Here is a 22,423-nt window from a genome sequence, read left to right as displayed (position 1 = left end):
GATTAAGTCATCTGATGAAGTTCAGATCTGGCTGTTTATTGAAGCATGGCCTGAGACAAATCAACACTGGGGCTCATTAATCTTTAGAAAGCTAAAGCCCATAGCAACTGTAACCTCATTTGTGGAGCAGAGCGTGCTTACAGTGAGAGGCTGGGCACCAGATGCTGCCAGTTACTGTAATTGCCCTCTGAAAGCAGCTCATTGAGTCAGCTTGAAAATGTACATTATTGTATGCTGTCATGGAGTGAGGCAGATGTGCAGGCACACACATTTAGTCCATTACCTCTTTTATTGACTTCCACTAATTATTATAAAGAGAAATGTGCAACTCCTTTTGTGTCCATAGAAGATAAACGACATGGCGGCTTTGAACTAGGTATGTCTGGTCACACACTTTTATTACACACACACACACACACACTCAGCCGTGCTGGGTAAACACAGCAAGGAGGAAGTAGATGGTTTAGCTTCAACAGCGCCCGGGGCTGATAGCATGTATTATCTTTTAGAATAAGATACGCGAGTGGAGTGCATGTGACGTAGACCCAACACCCTGCTTTCACAGCATCGGTGCGACTGCGTCAGTGAAGAGAGTGAATAATAAAAAGACAAAAAAGGAAACAAAGTGTGAGAAAATACAAAGAAACTGTAGCTGCTGTTGCGATTAAGAGCAGCAGAGAAAAGCAAAGAGCCGGCGGGGTCGTGAAGAAAGCTTCACAGTATGCTTCCTCATGGAGCCCTGGCAGCTGGCAGCTACTCATCCTGATGAGTTTTACCAAGACAAACGTGTTGGGCACAACAGTACAACCACACAGACTGTACACCAACGCCAACATTGCTGCAACACAGCACAGCTTACAGCTTCGTATAGTATTACAGTGTGTCACCAGTGCATGTGAAAATGTATCAGCTTCTTACCTTATTGCTGAGTTAATGCAGCCTCGAATGTGCGCTGATCTTCACAGCTGAAAAGACAAAAGGTGGGCAGGCATGAGTCAAATATTAACACACAAACATAAATACAACCCTTACTTCTAACTAAATATGGAAGAAAGAAAGATCTCAGAGACCTAAATGCTCAGCAATATATTTCATAAAAGATTAAGTCACACCAAAGACAAAATGACGATGCAAAACAATTTGAATCTCGCAGTCAATAATAAGGAGACAATCATGGCACCAATGCAAACAGGTTTTTCTAAGCAGACTTACAGAAAGTAGGAATATAAAATATTCAGTAGTGAATTATCATTATCATTGTCAGATATATAATTCATCACACAAAATACATGTACACCAACAAGTCAGTCAACTCCCCACTTCAAAACAGGAGGTTTGGTTCCAACTTGATATTGGTGGCTGACCTTAAATCAGGACTTACTGGTGCCCCGGGCAAATATCTCCTCAGAGATTTTGTGGACAGATTTGTACAGTTGTTATCAGGGCTGCGAAGGGCATTTTTCAGGTGATCATATCAGCTACATTTAGCTCACTCATACTTAATCTTTTCCTTAGTGTGACCCATTAAAAAACACCCCAGTGTCAGACATAAACCTGCCCTGACCACACCGCTGTAACACAGAGCGACAGGAAAGAACAAACAGCTGTCAGCCCTTTTATTAAGTGATGAGTGTTTTAGTGCTGCAGCAGGTTGATTCTGATTATCAGACAGAATGAAAACAACGACTCCTTTTCCACAGTTCTTCATAATAAGATGTAAAGGTTGCACTTAAGTAGGCTATATGATAGCAGATTTTCCACTCCTTGGACCTTACAGCTGAATCAGTTTAGCTTTATGGGCCATGTGCCTTGGACATTTAAATAAAGTAAACGGTCAGTGTCCAGAAGAAATACACTGCAACAGTGACAAACTTAATTCACTGATGTTTTCTGATCGTCATCGATATGAAGAACAGTCAAGAGACCATCTACTGAAACTCATTCAAACACATTACCATCCACTTCTACAAGCTGCCAGTGAAGACACTTACTAATGTAGCACAGCCAGTCTTTCACACAGTAGTGACAATGTCTCCTGTAGTGCAGTTCAAGTTTCCAAATGTTCCCTCGCAGGACAACTAGAATATTTCACAATAGGCAGTGTGGGTTATTACCCCGGTCCAGGCCAGCCAGCTTAATGCCCACAGCCAGAGTTAATGACATGGGCTGGAGCCGCTCCACTGACAGGCTGGAGACTGATGTAGGACGAGTGAGAGACACTCAAGGTGGATCACTGGAGGGAAAAGGAACACACTGCAGGATGGTACTGTCATACAGGTCCTCTCTCCCTCACAGGGACTGGCACACACCTACACACACTCGACAGGAGTGTGCTGCAAACAATATATCTGCCATGCAAATCTATATACAGGTGATGGGATTCACACACACACACACACACACACATAATAGGATTCAGTATTTTTTCACAAGAAAACGTGCATTAATCCATAAATGAATCCATTCAGGAACAAAGACTTCTGAACGATGTATTGTTAGAGGGTCAAGTCCAAACAGATGCACTCAAACCAAACCCTGGCCAGTGCTGCTAACCATCTCCGTGGGCTTCTGATTACCTGCTTGCTCATTAGAAGTCAGCTGTAGCTCAGGCAGCTACTGCAGCAAAAGCCTGTCCCATGGGTGTCATTGACTCTCTGACATTGGCAGGGAGCAGCAAGGGTTTTAGGTTTCTTACTGGGAGGTAACCGGTTCACACAGTGACTGGCTTTTCTTACTCTACTGAGGAGGTCAGAAAATGATGACAGCTCCAGTGATGTACATTCACTGAAGAGCAACATTTAAAAAGGAAAAGGGTCGATTAAAGTGGCACTGATCACACTATTACAGTCTTATTCTGTTTCCATGCTACGCTTCATTTAGTTCATATGAAAATCTGCTCACAGGTGTTTCCAGCGTTTTCAACTTCATAATCTAATTCTAATTGGCAAGATGCATTTTATCAGCCCCCCCCCCCCGGATGTGAAACAGGCTCATAAGAAAATTTGTTTACAGTTGAAATTGCTGTCATTTAATGAGTTCTCCACCTATTTAGCAATAATAAAATAATAATAATGATATTCCACACATTCCTCCTCCTTGTCAAAATATGGCACCTACATTACCCACAATGCAACGTGACTGCTAACAGTTTGGCAAGAGATTTTGGTGTGTTATGCTAGTAGCAGCTAATGAACCTTTTAGCCTACAGATGTTTGGTCAGCCATCTTGTTTCTAACTCCACACTTCCAGACTTTTCCTTTTCAAACTTGTAGTCTTCAACTTCAATTGACCCTGACTCAAGTGACATCACTTGAGGATCTTTATCAGTGTTTGCACTCCGGAGCCCAAAAAGCATCAACTTTAAAATCTGTGGAGTTCCCCTTTAACTTAGAAGACAACAGCAACTGACGTTCAGTTTCCAAAACTGGCAACGTAGCAAGATTGCTCAGTGTTACTTAAACATTAGAAATGATAGTCACACCACTTGTACTCAAACTGCATTCTACAGTGTTTATACTCTATGATAATAAGCGGTTATCAAGGTGCCAAGTTGCAGGGCCTCATATCATATTAAACCCACATCCAAACATTGGAGGGAAACTTTCTCACAGATCAAACAATGGCACAGTGCAAAAGGAATCTCTTGAAAGAGCTGAAAATAATGTGAGAAAGTCTTTAGCCTGCAGGAAAATAAACGTGAGCACCCGAATTAAACAAAACACGCTTGAGGAGAGAGAAACCTTATCTCACACAACATTAGAGACATTTGCATTCCTGTAATTCTCTTCTCTGAGCCTGGGGAGTTTGCTTTGAGCAACATTCAGCATGCTTAGTTTGGGGAACACTACCTGGGGATGCAGACGTCACAGACACCAGTGGTGAGCTGGTGCTTAAAAATCTAAATTAACTCTCAGCAAGTTTTTGTAGATTCAACCTTGTTAAGTCTGTCATGGAAAAAGACAGGAAATAAGGCCAATGAAGGGACAATCGAATGAGTGAGGAAACTCTTGTGGGCCCCTGGGATTCCCAGAGGTGGCGTGCAGGGCCACATCACCACTGGCAATCTCCAGAAACACAATACGCCACTGGAGACTTCATTGTCCCGTCTGTCCCGCACGTTCATTAATCACACGCTGCAGAGGAGGACAAAGTGGGGACGGGTCAGACAATGTGGTGCCTGGGAAACACCTTGCACCAGCCCCAAAAATGAGGCTTTAATAAAGCCGCCCACCATGGCTTCTCAACATCTCACACCATCAGCACAGCTGGATTACACACCGCTCAAAGTGGCACCTTGTATTATTTACCGCAGGTGTGTATATGGATACGGGGGGGGGGGGTTGCCACCAAGCAAAAACATAAATATGAATTCACTACATTAACCTGATTTATTACACACAGTTGTTGCCACTGAGCACTGGCTGGGTGCTACGTTCCTTGCTGAAGGCCACCTCCAAAGGACAGTAGCAGCTGGACATGGAGGCGAATGCATTACTCATTCCTGTCCACGTTTTCCACAAACACTCCACAGATCAGCACAAACAACCTTTTGAGCTTCTGGGTTGCTGGTGGGTGAGTTAGCTTTCACCACTGGACAGAGCCAGGCAGGCTGTTCCGCCCCATTTCCAGTCATTATGCTAAACTCAGCTGACCATCTCCTGGCTGTGGCAGGTTATTAAATGCAGCGGCTGTAGGGTGGAAGCCGTCTCCTCTAACTTACGGCAAACTATTCTTTCGGACTTTTTGACTCCACTGACCCGAATTATGACAACATTAAAGCAAATTGAAATTTTATGACGGTTATAATTTGCAAACAGAGGCATTAAATTGCCCTTCTTAGTACACGGAGGCTCATTATCACCAAAAATATGGATCTATCTAAAATTCCTTAATTTAGTACACATTAGTGTGACAACTGGCTCAGTGCAGTCATTCTGCAGGGACATAGCGGCCTCTGCTAACACTGAAGCCTACAATCCCCCAACATGCAAAGACAGCGTGACCCTTTCCATTCCACAAGCAGCTCCTCCAAACCACAAACAAGACTGAAAGATTCAGCTCTGGCAGATAAAAACGGGCTGAAATTTGAGGCATAACACCAAGAGGAAAACAAACTCCTGGTGCTGCTTTCTAGTTCTTTGTACTAAGGGATTAAGATCATGGAAAAGATCACAGCTAAGCCCTGCAGCACAGACTGGCTGAAGCCCACTAACTAATTGTCTTGTGCCTTCCTCCAGTCTAAAAGATAAGTAGCAGACCCTGATATGCAATTAGCTAAATGGGTCCATGGGATCTGTGCTGAATAAATGCAGGTGGGGGGACGTTCCCTGTGCTGTTGGGGACTCATTAAATGCCAACCTCTCACTGGGAGCCACCTGTCCAGAACTGCACTCATCATATGGAGCTTGTAGCCTCTAGAAAAAAATTAGACTTATGGCTAAACAGTGACAGAGAAGGCACCCGTGCAACAGTGTTAATTAATGTGCAGGACAAAAAAAGACAAGAGTTTTAATGAGAGTAAGTAAACTTGTGTGAAGCAGATGGTGTAACCTTTCACTGCAAATATCAGCTAAACCTCCACTAATATCACAGATTCAATGTTTTAAAGTTAATTTTCAGCAGAATCCTGCAGTGCGCCGCTCCTAATAACAACGCTGGCTCCATCTCTGTGAACATAAACCATCTGCTCTGTGTGTGTGTGTGTGAGCTCTAGCAATATATTTTCAACAGTAATACAAACAGCAGGAAACTGAGTCTTGCAGCGATGATCCCATCCTGAATCAAGAACCAGGAGGTTCTAAATCCAAAGACCAGTCATTCAGTGACATGGAAAATCTTGATGTGTTCCTGTTACAAAAAAAGAGATATTGTTTGATCAATGCCAGAAAATGCATTTGCTCATAGTTACTTTTGGTTTTATCCACTGAAATGCAGAGATATCTAGCTGTGAGATATCTGCTACTGCCCATATGAAGTGATATTTAGTTTGACCTGCTCAAAACTTTGCACTACTTCCCACAGAGAAACCAGAGTCTGTGGATAATAGATGACTGCAGTCCAGCCATCGGCCTAGTTTTGTGTCCGTATTAAAAATACGACAAATGTGTGACATCAATGTATTACACAGACTGATATTACAGAGCGTCCCACAGGCTGGACCAGGTTCAACATTAAACAAGAAAAACTTGTATGAATAACTCGTGTTTATGACCAAGTATCAAATGAATTCTCACACTCGCCTGACATGAACATTGGCATTAGAACCTAAACATACGACTACATTAGAGCTGCAACTCATGACCAACATTTTCATTATGAACTCATCTGCAGATTTGTTTGTTTTACCATCTGCTCTTTAAAATGTTACAGAATGGTTTTTTGTCAACAGTCCAGAGGAGTGTACCAAATGTGAGATGAATGGGTCAGTGAGGTATGTTGAGCCTAAAGCCAGATAAATGTGACTCTTTTAACCTGACTACATCACCATGCTTGCAAACTTAACCTGGTCCGACAGAGGCCATGTTCTGAGTCTGCTGTAAAAGGCGCCGCCCTCTTTTTTCCCCACTGATATTCTCCATCAGCGATATAGACTGTGGACTGAGGGCTGTATATGCAAATCATGATGAAAACTTGTTCAGCTATACATGAGTAACGTCACCAACGAAGCTGTGCCGTTACAAGACCACAAACTGTAGCACCCTGTTGCCATGGGAACCTCCAGCATTCAGTTGGTGAAGCAAAAAAAAACTGTAATATTAAGACAGACACCAACAAATGTTCCACAGCAGATCATCCACACTAAGAAAATGATGAAGGTTCAGCAGCTACAAATCTCTGTGGATTAGGTTTTCATGTTTTGTCCTGATTGGCCACCAAGAACATTTTACACCGCTGGGACTGCCGTTAGTCTAAAGGTTAGAAAACTGATTAGTCTCTTGGTATTTATCACAGGAAAATTCATTTCACTTTAATTTGGCCAAAAACCTAAGTGATCTCCATGTCTCCTTCATTATGGAACATAATGGGTCAAACCTAAACGCACTTCCTAGGTAGGCTATGCTCAAATATTCTGTTAAATAAGCTGTGTGCAGCTGCCACATTAGAAATAAACAGAAGTGGTCAAATAAATACCTTCACTTATTGCAGCAGCATTTCTATGGTACAATGAGTCTTTCCTCTCGACTGAAGCAGGCGGTGATCAGTCCTTTTTTCCAGTCTCAAATGAGAAAACATTTAGTTTGGAGGAGCAGTCAAATGACTGCTGAACAAAGACGGTTGATAACCACCATTGTGATCCTCGTTACCTCTGATTATGAGTTTTGGGTTTGCCGAGCATACTCATGCAAAGACAGCCTGACTATGCTGAACGTGCTTCATAGTAAACCGCAGAACACAAGATGTCTGTTTATTCACACATGAGGTGAAGGAGAGAAACTAATCCTGGAACAAGGGAATTCCTGCTTAAAGATAACTGACATTTTGTTGGCTATTATTGGGACAATATGGAAAAATGCTGATCATTTTTCTGTTGTCTGGCCAATCTATTGATGGACAAATCATTTCAGCTCTAGACTAAATACTAACAACATACTGCATCATGTTGTTAACACCCCTACATGCCAACAGCAGCCTAAACACAACACGTGCTCTCCCACACACACCGCATGAGATCTGTGTGAATGAAGATCTGATGTGACTCAGAGAGAGAAAGAAAGAAGTAAATATTCCCTGAACCTCATCTTCACCTCTGTGGGGTTGGGCTTCTCTTTCATAAGTTATTTTTTCCCCTTTTTGGGGGGCGAGTTAAGGACATCTGGAGAACAGCTGTTGCTTTGCATCACATGCATGCGAACACACACACACGGGTTAAGGGGTCAGGAGCCCTGTGTCCAGACGCACCATTTAATCTGAACTAGGTACAATCTCTAGAAATCAAACACCACGCAGCCACATTTACACACAGAAATAGGCATGGACACACACACACACACACACACACACAGAGGGCAGACAGAGCCCCTCTCGTCTCTCTTCTATACAAGGAAACTATTCGACCCTCTCTTGGGAGGGCAGAGATTCTCAATGATTAGTCCTGCCCTTCTAGAGAAGGGGGGGCAGCTACTAATTCAATTACACAGACCTCTGTCCCTGCTCAGGCCAACTCCCAGTTCCATGAATGGAATCAAACTCATCCTGCCAAGCTGAGGGTGGGAGCAGAGAGGCAACAATGTGTTTACATTTGGTTTACACTTTTTTCAGCTGGTGACAGGCGTCCTGAGAGTGAGTGTGTGTGTGTCCTGTTCCTTTATGGCTGAACGCTGTAAAGTAAGGGGGGACAGGTTGAAGTGAGAGAGCTTCATTGGCTCTCTGACAAGCTCACGAAGGTGAAAACCATAATTTTGCAAGGTTTGCTGGAAGAGTCTGTAAGTCAAGTGCTATTAGAGCAGAACATCAGCTCTGGAATTCAGTATGAAAGATTTTCTGGCCAACCTCTCATTTCATACCACAAGGTTCAAAAGACTGGCATTGGCATAAACCCTGAACGCTCACATTCAGAGGTATACGAGGCAGCAGAGACTGGGGCTGCAAAGAAAAGGCTACACAAAATTGGAAATAAGGGGATTATGTGAGCTGTTCCTTATAGCTCTAAAACAAATTCCCATACCATTTCAAGCGATTGCTTTCTGAAGCCTACACTCTGCACTAATAGTCCAAGGAAATTGCATTTACAATGTTCCCCTCCTCTGTAGCAGTAAATAAAATGATTGCAAGTCTGCCTTGCTCACCATCCTTTGAGCAGCGACCATACAATAACTGAGAATGGCACAAGCATATCCCTGGCTCACAATTAAATCACAACGGTCTAGATGAAAAGCTACAGCTATGAAGGAAAATTAAGTGTGCTAACTGTAAAAAACTATCCATTCACCATTGAAAGAGTTTAGAATGTTACCTTTTCAGGATACATTAGCAAGGTTTCAAGGCCGTTGACTATTTCACTCGCCATTATAGCCAGTATTTCCCACACAAATGTTGCACTTGTACCTCAGAGACATATTCAAACTGTAAAAAGCAAGCCCACAAACCCCTTTCCTCCTCTATCCTGAACAGGGCTTTAAGGGAAGGGTCAGAGCTGAAGTGTTGGGACCTCGTCCAACATGGGGGTGCTGCTCTTGGAGGTACCAGCTGCCAAGCAGTCGTGGTATGGCAGGGCGGCGTAAATCAAATCCCACTTTCACGCTCCATGAAAGATTCCTGATTCAGGGTGTCCACTCCGCAGCCTGGGCTGAAGAGAAACCCTGAATTCACTAAATCTATCAAAGATGTCAAGGCAGTTGTGTGGACAGACACTAAATCAAAATGATCTGCACACTCACTGTCCCCAAGGAACAATGAAGTCATGGTGTCCTCAGTAGCCCCCGTAGGCTCTCCTGATTTTGAAAGACATTCAGAAATCACCCATTTCCAGGCCTCGGTAAGCATGCCTCTAACTGGACTTCTGAATGGAGGAACAGGAAGTGGACCTGATGTCATTGACCTACGGGGCAACAACCGTGTGTTTGGTCAGTCCCCCCCCTCCCCTCCCCTTTACCCCACAGGAACAACCTTGACTCTGAAATAAGTCAAAGTGGCAGACAGGTGGTGCGCCTCCGTCAGGCCAGTACATAGTTAACAGTCGGCTCAGAGGGGGCTCCTCAGCTCCTGGGTCTGGTGGAGCAGCCTTCACAGTCAGTCACTGAACACGCTGCAAAAGATAAATGCTACATACAGATGGGCCCCAAAGAGTGGAGATAAACGCCTCATGGCCTTGACCTCACATGAACTGATGAATAACATATTTATGACCAAATTCAACATGTCCCTCCCAGAGGTGGTGGAAACAAGGCCGCTGATTAGATCAATATGAGGTTTTATGAAAGGAAACTACTAAAGCAGACCTATAAAACAAAAATGGAAGCCTGATAAAAAGGCAAAATGCTGACAAATGTTTTTTTCATCAGGAATTTCAGATCATCAGAACAGAACTGAGAACACCCCAGCCTGTTCCATCAGACGCAATGACATTTTATACAAATAGAACATATGAAACTAAGATATGGAGAACGCTGCTAATCAAAATCAATTCTGGAATGTGTAACAACTTCAACACAAAGAAACCACAAGCATCATCCATCCAAAATGGCGACACCTGAACCGTTTGAAAAGTTGTACAGACGTACCAATAACCACATCAATTCACATCAAGTAACGTATCAATGTATCTTTTTATGATACATTAGAAGAAAGATGACCAAAAAAAAAAAAAACAATCCCCCTTGATTTCCCCATTACTTGGGAAGAATTGACCACACGGACAAAAATCTCTCCAGCTAAAGAAAGCTGGTCAGCCAGACAACATTAAAAATGAAAAGCTCATATGCAGCAGCCTCAGAGATGCAGGGGGCAGTGCTGAAGTTGTTCAATATTGTATTACAGTCAGGATGTTTTCCTGATATCTGGGGCAAAGGGCTCATTTCCCCCCATTCCTAAGAGTGGGCACAAATCAGACCCCAGTAACTACTGCGGTAGTAACAAAGAAATATTCACGTTTTATGCAGTTCAAACTGAGCACTCCACCCACAGAGGAGGTGCTCGTCAGGGTTGCAAGTGAAGTCTGACTTCATTTAATGAGTATATAAATGAATTTGCAGCTCAGATCTTCGTGCTTCTCCTGGCCACACCTTTCGAGATACCAGTTTACCATAAATAACCATACCACTGACCTTTACCTTAATCCACCTGCACAGACACACTCTGACCAGTCCTACAACAAGCACCAATCACAATGCAAAATAGATCAGGATGTTATTTGGCACTAGGCAGAGATTATGAGTTGGTAGAATATCTCTGTACTGTCAGAGACAGAAAGCAGAGATGGATCCGAACCAAAAAAAAAAAAAAAACACACAAAACACTTCAGAGGCCAAAAGAACACAGAAAATGTGGTCACTGTTCGACAGGTGAGGCTGAGACAGAGAGGCACTTCCTGCTACAACGTAAAAGGTTCAATCAGCTCTGCAATTTCAGTTTACAAAAGAGCTTAATGAGCTCTTTAGAATTCAAAATTCTCCCAGTGAATGACTTACACACACACACACACACACACACATTTATATTCGGGTGCTTTGGCAACATTGTTCCTGAAACTTTCATGCCAATAAAGCCCATTTGAGTTGAATGCTAACACCACCAGACCACATGAACAACACCATGAACCACACTGTAACCAAGAGTTGGCTTCAATGGTTCAACAACATTAATGGGAATAGTTGCACAAAAATGGCATCAACAAGAATGCTGTGTAAGGCACTTTATTTCCCTCTAATCTAGTCAGTTATTGACAGTACATTTCTGGCCACATTTTCCTCCATAATGTGCTGCCTCTCCTGCTGGCTGGCACATATGGGCTGATGATGTCCTCACTCTTAAACTCCTAACAATCCTAACAAATGAGCCATAGCAAAATGCACAGGCAGCCTAAGAAGTGAGTACATCATTTGCAGGATCCAATAAATCATCCAAACCCAGTTTAAAAGGCAGTGTCTCACGCTGGCAGTCCTGCAGATTAGGCCGGCCCTCTTCACGAGCTACTGACCTAATCTTCTTTTGCATCTCATCCACACAGATATCGCAGTCCTCTAATCCGCTCATTGGGTGGACAGCTGCAAGCAGATGTTTAACTGTGTGCTACTGTAGCTGCAGCCGCTTTGGCCTCCAAAAACCCAATTTAGTCAACAGCTATAAGGATTGACATACATTTTAATTAGGATAAGCACTGCTTTGCAATTCCTTATCTTTTCCATTAGCAGCTTGTGAAGTCGAGGTTTTCTAAATGGATGAGTGCCTTTCGAGGTGTGACACTTCCCTACAGACCCGTTGAAAAGTCCCTGGCAATTCCAGGGCAAGTTGATGTGATAACAATTGCAGGTGGGCGAGCCAACCGGCAGGCAGGAGAACCAATTAAAAACAGGCTGGTGGCTGGACACAGGCTCAGGGACGCTAAAGAAGAAAAACATGACATGGGGGGTAAAGTGCCTTGCGGGGCTGTGGCTGCCTATTGAGGGTGAACAATCCAGCTACTCCAAGCCTGTTTTTTTTCATGCTCTCTGCAAAGTGAAAGCCTGGACCCTTGCTTGTCAGATCTATTGTTGGGAGCAGGCAGCGGCCGCTCCCAATTCTCCTCACACACATTAAATACTTTGCATTGTTTGGGGAGTCAGATGGCGATGGCAGGCACACATGCCAGAGAACACACACACACAGACACACCCACACACACACCTTACTTTTGAGATCCTAGTGTATGAAGACCGAGGCCTTGGAGATAAGGTGAAATATGCTATGGCTGCAGCGGTTTAAAAAAGGGCTATAATGCATGCTGTCACATAAATGTTCCACAGGTTCTTGTGTATTTGTCTCTCAAACTATAATCTTTCAGCAGAAGAACACACATTTGTCACTGTGAAACAGCTTGACCCCTCCTCTTCAGCTCACAGTCCAAAACATTCCTGTTGAAATCTGACTGGTTCCCTCACAGATTTTATCCGTGTATCAGAAAATCAGGGCCTTGGACACATTTTGATAACTTAAAAGCAGTTTAGAGGCTAAATTACAAGTCATCAAAACGTTTCCAAACTGCTAAATGTCAAAATCTGATCCGTTTAATAATGTATTGTACCAAGGTAATTGAGATAAACAGTTGGCAGACAATGTTGTCAGTTGCAGCATTCCCAGCATCCCAGTGTGAAAGAATCAGAGTATGAATGAACGTTGAAATTGTCCTGGTTGTGTTAACTGCACATAAACAATCTGAGGCCAATCATTTCTGGTGATGTGTCCTTTGCATGCCGGTGACAGTGATAGTAAAGCTAAAAGAGGGTCTGACCTAATTCTAGTCATCACAAATCATGCATGAGGAGTCAGGTTTTTTTAGATACCCAGACGAACGCCGTGAAAAAATGTCAAAATGTCACGCAGACAGTGTGAATATTCTGTCCATCGATACGCCATCCTTCATCCATTTACCAGATGTGTGTGCTGATTTACGGCCCAGCAAGGCAACCTGTGTCATGTCATCCCTGTGATTGGGTTGCAGCCGAGGTGTTGACATGCTCGCTAGTCGTAGGGTCGAGTGGAGAACGGGTGGGGTGGTGAAATGGAGATAGGGGTTGAGGGAAAATAAGATTCAAGCGGCAGAAAAAGAAAGAGATGCAGAGGGAGCATGTGGTGGTGCATTGAGCCGAGGTTCAGGGGGGCGGCTGCTACAGTTTCCTGCTCGGTCAGCAGACTGGGGCCGATTCCAGGACGGCTTATCTTTCAGCAGGAATACCACAACCGCACCAAAGGCAGGGACAGGACGGAGGGAGGAGGCTGCAGAACGGATCGCTACAGCCAAGCAAAGGGGACGACCTCAAATCCAAAGAATTAGTTCTAAAGGAGGACTTCAACGCTCACTAATGTTCAAAAACGCTGGCCAAAAAGTGACAATATTTTTGGAGTGCTGTAAACTTATGTGCTATGCGTAAGCTACACTTTCCCTCAAGGATTTTACGTTTTGAGCAAAATATTTATTCTCTTTCTTCTGACACTTACATGCAAGTATCGATACCTCTGTAGCCCGTCTGTTTGCTAAATGTAAAGCTAGGGCTAGTAGCCGTTAGCTTAACTTAGCATACGGCATTTAGCTAAGAGACCAACACATACTTCCCTTGCCAGCAACTTGTTCTTTCTAAACTCAATGTGTGTATGAAATAAACAGACATATTAACAAGTAAAACATTAACTTATGTGATTTTTTTTTACCTTTGGACAGAGCCCGACAAGCTAGCTGTGCATCAACAGTCTTCATGCTAATCTAAGCTAATCACCTGCTAGCTGCAGCCGCATACTAAAGCCTGCAATAACTTCAAGAGTGGAAACAATCTGTGGTCACAACAACAACACTTTTATCTCTTCTGTAGCTCATATGGCAAACAGTCATCGCTGTTATCTATTCACACATCCAGTAGTTACTAGTAGTAGTAGTTGAATCTTTAGACTTGTTTTAGTCCCCACTCAACACAACTCCTTTCCAAGGGTCATGTGATTGATCGATCATCAAACTCTCAGCGGGAAATAGAATAAATTTCATGTTTTCTGTTGCTTCACTCTCCGTGTCCACCTGAGTATCAACACTACCCCACAAAGAGTGCCAGCTCTGCATCCACTCCCATAAAAACACAGAAAAATGAGAGCACGTCTGCTCCTTGTAAGGACAGCCTGCTTTACAAACAGCCCTGCGGGGTTGGAGAAGTTGTGGAATGTGTGGCAGTCCAAAAGCACGCAGGGATGCCAGGTTGCTCAGGAGCCTTCACCTACTCCCACAGCTGCAAGAAGGTTAAAGGCTTGGCAGTGCAGTTCACTAATCTCCAATCAGGGAACAAGCTGCACTTGACATCAGGGAAAACAGATCAAAAACAAAAATCCCATTTCCCATCTGCCACTTATAACTGGCATTTAAATCTGCCATCCTAGCAATGAATGTTGCCAATTAAAAAAAAAAGCACCAAGTCTGTGCATGAACCTTCCCTTAAGAGCCACCAGGAAGAAATTTCCCTCCTGACGTTTCCCTACGAGCCTTACAAACACAGATCATCTTGGAGCTAATTGAGAGGGTACCTGACTTTAACAGTGTAAGTAACAAATGGGGAAGTGAGCCCTCAAAGGGACACATCAGTCAATCGTGTTGTTGAGGAGGTGAACAGGTGGGTGGACATGCCTCCAAAGTAATTTCCCTGAGGGTGTGCTCTGCACTGGGGCGATAAGTAACCCGGCTGAGGACAAGGCTGGCATTCTACCCCAAGTCCAAAAGACAAAACACCCGGGTCCATCTAAAGAGAGGAATCTGACAATGCAGCATTTGTCTCTTTGCCAGCTGGAGAACAAACTCCCCATAGACATGTCGGTATGAAACAGAGTGCACACACACAACTTTAAGCTCAGAAGATTACTACAAACAATCTTATTTTAAATCGGCAAAGCAGAAAATACTGATATTGGATTATCTCAATTAAATTCACACAAGGACCAGAAGTGATTATGCAACTGTTGGCAGAGAGTGGCCTTGGAAAACAAGCGTACGCTGCTTCCCATGCTCTTCATTAATACTGCACATAGAAAAGCACAAGTTGAAGGTGAGGCACTTCATGTAGACTGCATTCAGTGAACCAATCTGAGCACTGCAACTTGTGACTTTGCACCACCTCCACCACAAGCTTCCACCAGCAAAACGACAAGCCTCATTAATGAGTCAAGATGCTGTGTTGTTCACAGACAGGTGGCCTCATTTAATGAAACTATGGTAAAAAGAATCCCCACCTTCACATCAAATCCACTTTAACAAAGTATTCTCAGACACGGGACCACTTTGCATTCAATACTGTTTGCAAACGCAGGTTATAAGAAGTCCATCACACTCAGGCAGCCCCTTGAACAACTGAACAGCCATCTGACAGCCGGAGCAGTGGTGGTGATGGCCTACTCACCCACTTTCTTTTTCATGTGAAGGAGCGGGACATAAGAGGAACATTGAATCTAAAATTGTATTTCTTTAGCAGGCCTTGTTTGCTCAAATGCACTGAAGCTACAACCAAGGCAACCCCGCTAAACGCTAATCAGTAGTTCTTCACATCTCTACTGACAGCATCCACTACATGAAGTCACTGGGAGGCAGGTAATGTAGCTACTGTAGCCTTTTGGCGAGCTCCGTTAGCACACACTGCCCATAGCACGGCACACAAATAAAAGGCTATTCTCAGCCACTTGATTAACACAGAGCTTGTAATGTAAGCCAGCTGCCTAACTCATAACTTGGCCTTAAAAAGGAGCAGTGTTTACAGCTCCACAGAGCAGAGTACACTCTGTTTGAGTGGTGTTTCATCTTCTTTCTGTCCCCGTTTTCTTCTCAGAGAGGCCTGGCAGCACTCCCATGTACTCTCCCTTAACTAATAAACAAAGCATGGTTTCCCTTATATAGCTCTATTCAAACTCTACTCAGACTCTAGAGCCGAAGGGAGATGAGGAGAGCAGGCAAGGCTCTTCCAGACAGAGAGGTTTCGGCCAAGGGCAAGGAGCACGGACAGTATGATTGTGCAACAGCCAGACATTAACAGCCACTCAAAGTGCTATTTCTGGTGCCATCCATCTGCAGAGTTTTGCGGTGTCAGGTTGGATATGTTTGAGAGGCCTGCAGAGCGAGGCATCTGAAAAAAGCAAAGTGTCACACATCAAGAAAAGGGACGTCTGTGGACTAGGATGCCACTTCCAGATAGGACCACGGGAGAGAGAGATGAGGCTCGTCGTGCCCGATCAGTGTGCCTTAAAACATTTTCACCTGCTTGTGGTCAAGTGTCGCCATGTGTGATGGCACCACATTTGTCAACATGCACTTTGCACCCTGATGCGTGGCACGACAAAAAGAGAGAACTCACTACTAATCACTTTGAAACAAACAAGAAGAACACAAAAATGCAGAAAGCAAACAAAAAAAACATCCAGCTATCATCTGTCAGATCTGTCATGTCAGAGCTGTACGTGCAAAAGCAAACATGACATCCAGCTGAACTGTCTTGTCACAGAACAATAAACTTCATCCTCCAATTTTTCAGCTAATCGTTCTCAGTCATCAGCCAAAAGAATGACCTGCCAAACTAATTCTGGTACACAATTACAAAAGCTTGGAAGAGACTTGCAGTTGTAGGTGATGCCTGCAGCATAATCCACAGTTTTCCATAAGAAGATCAGTTAGGAAGGACTAGCTGGTGAAAACCATTGTATGACAACATGTTCCATGGTTCTGGACAGCACATTACACGTGTGCTGAGACGATAACCTGAGTGATATCATCAGGGTTGTCAGCCGGGGCCTGGAGGCGACATGTTCTTAAACCGAGAGCCTGTCTGACAGCTCGGCCTCCTTTGTGGAGCAGTTTTCACTCTGACAGAAGAGGTTCAATAACAGTAAATGGTGCAACACAGCTAATGAGCTACAGTAACACCCTCCATGTCTCTCCTGCTCTCTGTTCCCACCGTCAGCTCTGTCAACATGGTTTTACACTGTTATGATTACACACACTCATCACATGGTGGATCATTTCTATTCTTTACTGTCTCTAGGGACGCACCTGATGTATATACAGCTAATACCCATGGTCAGTTAACATCGGACATTTAATCATGTTGGGCTGTGGAACTGTGGTCGTTGTTTTGTTTTGATATTTCATGGAAAAACACAGATTCATTTATTGGTAATTAACTGATGGCCACCCCAGACAGCATCCATTGTGCTAAAGGGCTAGCCCAGAACTGGACTGTTAAGTGATCCCTCTAGAGTCCAGAATCTAGACTAAATGAAAGAGGTTCCACCCTGGATTTCAACAATCTGTTCATCACCATCACATATCCAGAATATCTTGTCCTATAATGCAACACTGGCACCATTTCAGCTCCTCTGCCAGCAGAGTGGCCTTATACCGTGGGGTTACTCCCCAAGCAAGTTAGCTACCAAACATTTGTAGCAAGAATTTTTCCTCATGGGAAAACCAGGAATAGATGCCCCGGGCTCACGGAGGGCCGAGGAGGAGCAAAGGGGTGGGATACATTTCCAGCACTCCCAGGACGTTCACTCGGCCCTGCCCCGCAAAGCTCCGGGCTGCTCTGCAGCAGCTTCCTGGGGAATTCCAACACGGGATTATTTTCACGAACCACAACAGCACAGGGACAAAAATAATTTGATGAGTGATACAAATGTTGAAAATTGTCAACAAAAAACGTTGAGTAATGAGAGCACCATTTGTTCATGACTTTAAGAATAGATACAGTTACTGCCAACTGCTGAGGGAGCTTCTAAGCAACATAAGAAACTTAGACTTGATCTGTAAAGTAGAAGGATGGAACTAAAGTGCTCATTGACAGAACCATTGAAGCCGTTTGCAATCTTTGCTTTTTTACATTTTTGGTTGCAACTGATATCCTGTCTTGGTCGAATGCCAAGCCTGTTTTTGCCCTCTCACATTGTGATCATCTGCAGTATGGATATGGCTTAAAACTCACTAAACACTAAAAATGCCAACTTGCCGTCGCATTTCCTTAGACACACATATAATGTTTTCCAATTCATCTGTAGTACTTGGAACTTCACATGCAAACACAAATCTAACAAACTGCCAAAAATAACCACAGCAAGTAGCATCTGGTATCAAGGAATCCGCTGGGTGAATCTAAAATAAAGCACTTTGCTGAGGAGCACTTGTTGTGGTGGAGAGGGTATTACATGGTTCACTTCCTAGCTGCAGCCTCCCTGACTGACTGAGCAGGCTCTATGTAACAGGCATGCTGCTGTAACCTTAAAGCAACTATTGCATTTCCTGGTTACTTTGTCAAGATCAAATAGCCCCAAAGCAGAGGGAGGGGGCGCGAGATGGAAAATTAATTTTACTGCCCAAAGCCACATGAGGAGTAATAAGGAATCCAAGTGAAATGTGAAAATGACTGGGTCATATGGTGGAAGGTTCACAAGGGAGTCTGGCCACGCGCGGTCGCGTACAAAACTGTTCGCAGTGCGGTGTGCTTATGTTCCGGGAGCAGCAGACACCTGATTAGGTTACATTTCTGCCCTGGTGACTAAGAGGCATGAGCCTCGAGGTGGCAACCATGGCAGCCGGGATCTCTGCCAGAGATGCACTCCAGTAATAGCTGAAGAGCTCAGCTGCAACCTGAAACACATTTCAGGGCAGATCCACTTTCAGCCAGGGGTCGAGATTATGGTTTGCCTTGGCCCAAACCCCTGAAATCACAAGCTGAGGCCCTGAAGTCAAACTGGATTTGGCACAATGAGTAGAGATCTGTCCTACAGACACTTGTGTAGGTGAAAGGATCTCATGTCCTGGCTGCTTCCTCTATTAAATAATGTTGATATTAAGCAGTTCCATAATTCACAAATATGACATTTATAAAAAAAGGGTGAACAAAACCCTTACCAAGATTTAGAGTATGAGCACTAATTACCGAGGAACAACCAAGGAAATTGTTCATCATTAATTAAACACAATTACTAAAATGAACAGAATAATAAAAGGAAATTAAAGTATAAGTAAATGGTGTTTGTATCGTACCTTTCTAGTTATTTCAACTACTCAAAGCTCTTTTACATCACATCCTCATTCACCCGTTCACACATCATTCATTCAGGAGGAATCTAAGTTGGAGGAGACTGTTCTTTCACATTCACACACTGAAGCTGCTTCAGGAGCAAGTTGGGGTTCAGTGTTTTCCCCAAGGACACTTCGACATGCTGACTCATAGGAGCCGGGGATCGACCCTAAAGTCACAAATAAAAGAAACCGACACAAACATCAATGCACACAGCAAATAAACAAGTAAACAGCTCGCAGGTCACAAAAACAACATCAGGAGGAATCCGATCTAGGGAGTAGAAGTGTGTTTTGAGTCTGGAGAGTCAACAGTGGTATATCTGATAGGGAGGGGGATGCTGGGGGCTGCCACAGCAAAGATGTGGTCACCCTGGTGCTTTAAATAAAGAGTCTAAATGAGTCAAGAGCCCCAAGACAGCCAACCTGAGGGACGTGGAGGTGGAATAAGGGGTTAGGAGGTCTGTGGTATAGGCCTGTGTGTGTTCTACATGAAGGCTACTGACACGTTTGTTACAAAACACCATGAAGCATGAAACACTGTCCACTGATCTCCAATCTCCGAATGTACTCTTCTTCTGGAGTTAGCAGTGAACAATGAACAACTCTATTCAGAAAGCCTACTATTAGTAGTAGGCAGATTGAGTTTCCATCCTCCGTCACTATGACAACCATACTGGCAACTGCTGCTCCAGACTGCTCAGCATGACCAAAATTAGGTATTTTTAAACTAGACCAGGGGTCCGCTGACTTCCATCACAGCACACATAGAGCCACATATGCAGCATGCTGTAGGGCACTGCTCCAACATACTGCTCCCCCTGAAACATGTTTAATCATCGACAGAAAAAATACACACACACACAGCAATCACTTCCTATCCTTGAGTCACACAGAGTATTTAAAACAAATCAATTAGCAAAGGCCACTTTTACAGAAATAGTTCTTCATGTTACTGGCAGGCAACCACTGTACTGGCTTATATTTGTGATGCAGTGTACATTGGATGGTGGACTGAGTGGGAGGCAGGCAAACCAAAGCTCAGTGGGAGGTGGGAAAAAACAGAAAGTAAACGGGATATGCCAAGAAGGGAGCCTATGCTGCATCCAGCCAACAATGAGCAACATTACCACTCGAGAACCTTTAGTTGAATGCTTCACCGACGATGTGCTGGATGGACAGAATCTCATCACAATCTCCAATCTGGCATTTCAATTTTTTTTGGGAAATCTAACCTTTACAAAAATAAAGTTCGACTCAAAACCGTGACAAAGGTGTTTTGTCAACCAGCCACCTGTAGCTAATTATATTATACTAATATGAGACTGTGGCTATGACAAAAGGAGCAGGGAAAGCGATTCAACGCACTGTCTGTCTGATGCTGTCCACGCTAAACACTATAAATGTGGAGGGGCCAAACAGACGGGGGCCTCTTTCTCACAGGAAGCCCTGCTTGGAATCTTGTGCTTTGACTCTGATGTTTAAGGTTACGCATGCCTTGGCTTGGTCACAATGAAGTGTGAAATTCTGTGATATTGTTAACTTGAACTAGGCCAGACATTCCTCTGCCTCCATTCAGGACCCCCCCACCCCCTTACTCCACAGAACTCTGCAAATTAAGCACATCACCACAATGCAGCATTCCCAAAACGTGCATTAGCTCCAACTTGTAAAGGCATTAAACTGTGTAAACTGCAGTTGGTTAAAATACAGCCACTCAGCTGTAGTAGATAAGTTTTAAGTTGTAATCCTTTGTTTACAGTGCAGTCAAACAAACTGGTATTGTAGGTATGAGTGAGAAGGTAGTCTGAATCCAGGATGACTCCACAACTAACAATGGAAACTACCATACAGAAAGGCATTTACTGAACCTAAGCACATTGACAGGCCATTGCAGTGAAAATGCCGACAAACACAAATGGTATTCAAAGTGGAATGTGATTTCATGAGAGCTGGTTATAGCTAAACCCACGTGTGCATCCAGGGACACCAATAGTTTCCTGAATCCACACAGAGAGTACGATTTTTCACTCCATCTCTGGAGAACATCTACAGAAGAGTATCACAGAAGAACCCATCTTACTGGGGGAGCATTAGGTGTCAGAAGACTAAATATAAATACTGCAAACCAGTCTGTCCTGATCATCATTTAGTTTTTTTAACATCTACCTTGCTCATTCATGTAAAATACAAGCATGCAGTCTAAATAATGTAATCATTGTCTCTGTTGAAATGACAGATAACCATCATAACTCAAATCCACACATTTGGTTGCCAAAACTGGCAAACGCTGATGCCTAGTTACTGTAACCAGCCTGGTAAACACCTCCCAACATTTGTTTCAGACTCCGACTACCATAAAAAACAAGGAATGAGTTCCAGGTGCCCAACTGGAAGCTGCGCTGGGAAACAAGCACAGTAGATGCAGCCTCTTCAACCCCCCCCCCCTCACTGCATTAATAGCTGATAAAGTTTAATACAGAGCACCTGTGGACACATTCAGGGAAAATCTTAATCAGACATTTTGCTGAAAACTTCAGCAAATGTTTAACCAGACTTTTTCTGACCCTTTCACCTCACCTGAATGAAAACCTCCTCTATCAATAGCTTTGGCATAACAATACATACAGATCACAAGCTTAGAGTTTCCCTTCCATTCCAGTCCACAGGAGGAAATACGTTGTTAGTATGACTTGTACTTGCTGACTGTAGCCCACAACTCTGACGCTTCCTGTATAACCAGCAGAGCTACCTTTCTCGGGTACCTGGGGGCCCTGTGATCCAGTGCACTAACATTGTGCCTCCAGTGATTAAAGGGTCATTAAGAGTTGCTCATTACCTCCTCTCTGGGGTCGCTGGTGACAGCAAAGGCCTGTTTTCATGCAGAACAAAAGGGACAGATCAATAAATAAGCCATGTGCTGCTGATGAGTAACCCCTCCGCTACCGGACGAGACTGGCCTTGACAAGCCAGAGACACATGGCCACAAAAGTTAGCCCCCCCGGCTGTACACAGAGCTGATGGACTCTGGGAATTAGTCAGTAAACTGATTGCTCCAAATCTTTCTGTTAGATACATCAGTGGCATCACGCTAAGGACTATAAGTTAAGCTACAGGAGTCATTGAAGAGACTGATTTCATAGTTAATATGCTTTCAGCTTTCATTGTGTGCAGACTTGGACATCATTTCCTCTGTGA

At 43.8% G+C, this 22,423-nt stretch overlaps 1 protein-coding gene across 1 annotated transcript in view; it reads right to left on the bottom strand.

Annotated features, from left to right (window-relative positions):
* The window catches only part of tln2a (talin 2a), an 84,955-nt gene that overhangs the window by 58,926 nt on the left and 3,606 nt on the right, over positions 1 to 22,423 (bottom strand). The window contains exon 2 of the mRNA XM_070855206.1: positions 919 to 965. The gene's annotated coding sequence lies outside the window, so the exon portion shown is untranslated. The remainder of the gene's footprint in view (positions 1 to 918; positions 966 to 22,423) is intronic.

Source organism: Pempheris klunzingeri, chromosome 1 (assembly GCF_042242105.1).
Source record: "Pempheris klunzingeri isolate RE-2024b chromosome 1, fPemKlu1.hap1, whole genome shotgun sequence".
NCBI lineage: Eukaryota > Metazoa > Chordata > Actinopteri > Acropomatiformes > Pempheridae > Pempheris > Pempheris klunzingeri.
The sequence above is the reverse complement of the archived record's forward strand: the minus strand, read 5'-3'. Positions and strand labels throughout refer to the sequence as shown.